Raw genomic sequence first — 6,000 nt, forward strand, 5'->3', positions numbered from 1 at the left:
ACGATCCTACCACGCTGTCCCGATACTTTCTTCCTTCGCAGTATGTACGTATATAACGTTACCTAGTCGAATTTACGAACGTTCTTCGACGTAACAGTTTCCACCGTTTCGCTTGAAAATATTTTAAGCATCGAATTCGTGCGTTCGAAATTCGAATTAATCAAAGTCACAGACGCTGTCTCATCCCACGCGGTATCTGGCAGCGCGGGAAATAGATTTATCCGTACAGGAAACTAAATTCGGTCGGGCAGCCTGGTACAAGGACCGCGAAACGTATCTTGCCCTAGTCCTAACACCCGAGACCCAGTTGGCCAAGTTGCCCACGTTTCGTCCTATCGGAAACATACGAAATTGTCAACCGACGAGAACATAGATATGGTAAACGGGTTAGGGTGAACGAAAGCAGCGACCGAAGAACCGGCGGAAACCACGCGAGTACGCGTTATCTTTGTCTGGCGAACCTGGTTCCCCTTCGTATGGAATCTGTTCGTTTGGACGTGGTGCGGTTTGCGTAAGGAGGGAGAGGGATACGACGATCATGGTCGTTTCCTTTGCAGCGGAAAATTTTAAGTATTCCTCCGCTATGCCTCGTAGTCTCCTTCGGCTCTCCTATAAGTTCAAGCGTACTTCTTGGAAGTTTCTCAACGACGATGGTGCTTCTCGGTTCTTCGGTTTTTGTCCTTCCGCGCGTTTATTCCATCCTTTCGTTGTCGCCATAACGTTTTTCTAAAGTTTCGTCAAAATACTCGAGCGAAGAAAGTTCGATCGAGTGGATACTCGTACGTCGTAAACGCTTTGCAGCTATTTTCTTCGAAGTTACACGAGGAAGACGGATGATAAATTTGTCACTATTTTTAGTACGGAGTAGCGGCCGTAGGCTGTTAATTCGCAACACATTATACGCGTAATCCGTCGCGATACTCTGATCTTTTACGCTAAATTGTTTTGATGAAAAACAAGCCAACGTCACTATTCTCGGCTGAACGTGGTGATTAATTTATCGCCATTGTTCATGACGACATTTCGTTCGCGCATTACGCATATGTTTACTTCTTTTATTCTCTTATAGTCTTTTTTATTCCTTTATATCTTATAATTCCTTCCGAATAGGAAAAATAACTTTTTATATCTTTCGCAACGAACGTTTATTTATAGATATGATTTATAAATATTTTTAATAGCTTATTCAAGCTTGACAATTTTTATAAAAAGCGTCGTATCTTATAGATAATTTCTTGTATTTCACGTACAGTCGTATATCACGTAGACACAGACGATCTTTCCATCGAGGAAACGTCTATCGATCGGTCTATCGGATTTACTTCGTAGTTTTCTCCGCATACGTTAATTACACAAGTTGCTGGTCAGTGAGCTTCCATTCTGCTTTTGTAATTGCGGACCGTTTTAATTATTTCCTCGTAGGCAAAAATGAAACGCGCGACGATCGTCCGATCGATCATTGAAACGGGGGTAGTTCGAGTGGTCGTCGTTTGACGTGGATACGCGGTGACAAACGAAAAGATGGATGGACCGTGGCGTGGTAAATGTTCCGTAATCTTTGCCAGATTTTCCGAGTTCACCCTCCTTTAGTTTGCCCTCTCCGCATCTCTCTCTCTCTCCCTACTCTGCCCATTTCTTTGGACGTTTAAGCTTCCGCGATGCGCTTCAAGGTCTCGTCTCCGTTTATTCGTCGTTCTGATTCCCGTGTTCCGCGCGTGTTATTATCGCGTTTCTCTTCGTCATGCAACGTATTACAGCCGTTTGAAACGATATTTAAACGGAAAGACGGCTCGCCAAATCCCCATAACGACGACTTTCATGGGACTACGTCACGTTATGTTACGTGCAAGCGGGCTTTGCTCGTGCTTACTACGCCTACGGACATTTATTTCAGGCCACCTTAGAATTTGCCACGGCGACGACACGAGGGCAGTGATTTCGTTCGGAAAAAGGTCGATCGCGAATTTCCTTGGATTTTATAAATATTTCAATCACGTTGATCGATAACCACGAGACCGTTCGATCGCGTTTTAATGCCACCTATCGGACAAATTCCAAGCAGGAAAATTACAGCGAAATGGACCACCGCCAGACGAATAAATCAACGAATTTTAAGCGTCGTTTTGCACGCGTGTTTCGTCTCGAACGAACGATTTCGAAACTAGTTATTCCTTTATCGACGAGACTTTTTCCATTTCTTCGGCATCCGACATCTTTCACTTTTTGTAAAAATATTCATATTAATAGTTACGTTACTTACGATAAGCGGCTATGTTGCATCGTAATGACGCTACGTTACCGAACGATCAACGATTTTATCAGGTGTCTCAAATTCTTTGTTAGAACGCCGATGCTTTCTTTCCAACGAGTTTTACGTATATATATATATATATATCTTCTCTAAAGTTCAATCGTAATTTGAGTGAAATGTTATTTGAGTGCGAGCTGCGCATCTATATATTATCGCTATCTTTTGCAATAACCGATTGATTCGTCGTGTCGTTTTATGGACGTAACAACGAAAAACATAATATTCACCGGGCGTTTTGCTCCGTTGTCATAGCGATGCTAAATCGCCCGTAGTATCCGACGTTTCGTAGAAAGCGGCTTCCAGTCTCTCCCCTTGTGTGTCGTTTTTTTTTTTAAAAATACACCACAATAGCGATCCTGTCTTTTTTCCTTGGGCTACGACAAATAAGTTGGTTATTTATAAACGATGCCTGCGCTTCTCAAGGAAAATGCGTTGTATTATTAATAAACGCGTATTCCTCCGCGAAAACTTGATAGCAAATAAAACTCGAACTTTCACATTTATCCCGCCGAGCATTATTTTCCCTTTTCATTTCGTTTCGTAGAAGATTGTTCGCGCGCCCTCGCAAGAACGTCGAACGCGTCATTCGATGATCGAAAGATACGCAATGAAATTTCTCGATAAAGTTACGTACGCGAGGAATGTCGAGAATACCGTCGAGAAATAACGAAGGAAGATGAATCGAACTAGCCAGTGACGGAAAGACTGACATATTTTAAATATTCCAACGCCTCTCTCCGTAGTAGCATAAGAATATTCTAATTGTACTGATACAACGATTACTTCGAGTCCGCTGTAAATTGTCGTATAAATTCTTTGATTTTCTCAATTTAAGAAACCCAATTGTTCGGAATAAATGGTATGAAAATTGCTCGTATATTATTAACATTCTTGGTTTTATTAGAAATGTTCGATAAACAAGTGGTTCGTTGTATATAAAGCTCACTCGCCATCTTTTAACAAAGTAAATATGTTTTACATCGATTATAGAAAATATTATTAATAGAAGATAGACTGAGTAGAGAGAGGGAGAGAGAGAGAGATGGAAGGAGGTAGCAATAATTACAATTTATTCCACGCGATATAACAGTTTCGGAAGACAGCGACGAACATCACGGTTTACGACTATTCAAACAAACTTGGTCAATTTCTTTTAGAAACATCCAATCGTTTTGTACAGTATTGTACATGCTCTGATTCCGAATATAATTCACTTTTTCTCCCAATAACCTTTTCAGTGAACTTGGAAACTTATCAATATCGAAGCACGGAGTTACCCCGAGGCAATCCGTTCTCTTCGAAAATACAGCGCAACGAAGAAGCTCCGGCCGAACTTTAGGATACTCGTTCAAGTAGAGTAAAAGCTTATAACGAACATAGATTCGGAAGTAATTTTCTTCGGATTTACGAGATGCTAACCGAAATATTAATTTCATTTATCATTGGATGTTGCGTACGTTCTCCGTTTATGCTAATACATAGGTCCTTTATGCATACGTATGTCTGTTTACTGATTTATAGTAATCGCTGCTACTTTACCATATAAACGCGATAATCGGATGCGACGTAATTAAAATTGTAGGAAGCAGCGTAAATAAACCAGGCGCGGAGAACAACGAATTTTATACGTTACCCGATTATCTTTTTCATTTTCGTCACTTTTTATAGTTATATACGTAGCGTATCGTGGTACTCGGTGTTTAAACAGCGTACCAGATTAAGGACGTTGAAACTTCACACGCAGCTCGTGCTTAATAGGCTTCAATTTCACGAATTAAAATTAAGCATCGTTCTAAATATAAGCTTCGTTACATTTTCATCGCTATTTGTAAAAGAAGGATAATAATTCTAGTTCGATCGTGCAAGAAGGCGACGATAAAAGGTTCTTTAAACGATACAAAGTTTGGGAAAATTGAAAGCCGTAAGACGAAAATATGGCAAATTCATCTTTATTTTCCGATTTTATTGCTACTCGATAGCTAAGAGGGAGTATTTTAATATGGCGTAATACGACGCTGGAAAGAGGGAAGAGGCTATTATGTGTAAAAATATGAGGCCTCGTAAAGATGGATATTATATCTTCGAATTTTTATTAAAAGCCAAGGGCTTAAATAATATCGCGACAAGCGATATTTTCAAAAGAAACAATTCTACTACCACGAGAATAGTTATCGGCATATTCGATTGAAAAATTGCTTCCCTACGAAGAACCAACTATATAACTTATCGTATCGTATCATCGTGGCCTTAAATTCCGAGCATCGATTCTGTTTGCAGCGAGAATTTCATTCGTTAAAGCGAATTTTCTTTCGTCTTTGAAGGTGAGCTTCTATCATGCGAAGAAAAGTACCCTTGGTAAACCGTAGATGAATTTTAGTAGGTGAAATTAATAGGAACTTCGGTTACATCGACTATTAATTTATCGATGCAAGTTGATATAGTTTTACCGTGTAACGTATTAGTTTTAAAAAGCTAATATTATCGCGTCGTAACAAAATTACTGCAAACTATTTTGTAATTAAATATGCATCCTATAAAAAATGAGCAAGAGCATCAGACTACGAGTTCTTTGAGCGGTAGCGTAGCATACCGATCGTATAAAAATGGCCTTTTGCCTCTACCCCTTCTTTTCCGTTCCTTTCTCGATAGAGCATGATAAATAAGCGGTTGGTTATTTATATACGATATCTGTGATTCTCGAAGAAGATGTAGTGGTCTACACGCTTCTGCCAATTTCCCTCTTGCTCCCGCTCCCTGTACGTATCCTTTTCTCGCTCGTTTCTACGCCGACAACCTCGATAAAGGAGGCGAGGCGCTCCTCTGAACGTTGAGACGCCACTTCGGAAATGTACCGACCCGATCGAACGCCTATTGATTACGTACGGAAATAAAGTAAAAAGGTAGGAGGCTCCTTTTAACGCCACGGATATATGCGCCGTTCGAACGTTACCGCGTCAAGCTTCCTCGCAACGCGATCTCTACCTTCGTCGTGCGTTCTCCGTCATCGGCTTTTCGCTCTTCTCTTCTCGTATCTACAATCCCATTCTTTATTTTCTTTTTCTTTTTATCGTTGTAATTTGCGTATACGCCATCTATCGTACAACGATAATCGACGCAGGCCGGTGACTTAAATCGACACGAATATGAACACACCCAGAGACGTATCGTCGTTATTCAGATTATGCGGTTAAATCTGCTTGGTAGGCGCAAAAGGTGTCTTTAATCTTTCGTATTCTCCGGTGGTGTTCGGTAATTTCGTAGCCAGGATGTTGGGACGATTTTTCAGCCGTTGTTGATATAACCCGCTGTGTCTGCTGATTTCTTCGTTTACGTCGGGTATACCGGTTTCTTTCTTTGTTTGTTTGCTCGGCACCTAGCGATCTGTTTTCGAAACGCCTCTCAATTTTTTGTTTCGTCATGTTTCTATCGATCTTATCGATAACTCTGTGCGGCTGTGCTTCCTTAATCGATAAGCGTATATTTCACACGGCTTAAAAATAGTTTCGCGTATCCCCAGTTTGTTGTCAACGTTGTTCTTAGCTGTGAGTTTGTGCCGATCAACCACCAAAGTTTCAATCGCTCTATTCTCTTACGTTTTGGACGCGCGTTTTCCATGATAATTTTTTTGTCAAAGTGTATAGCAGCTGTGATAGTAATTTAATTTTGCCGCGGGGCATGTTCGCTTTTTA

This window comes from Bombus fervidus, chromosome 7 (genome assembly GCF_041682495.2).
Source record: "Bombus fervidus isolate BK054 chromosome 7, iyBomFerv1, whole genome shotgun sequence".
NCBI lineage: Eukaryota > Metazoa > Arthropoda > Insecta > Hymenoptera > Apidae > Bombus > Bombus fervidus.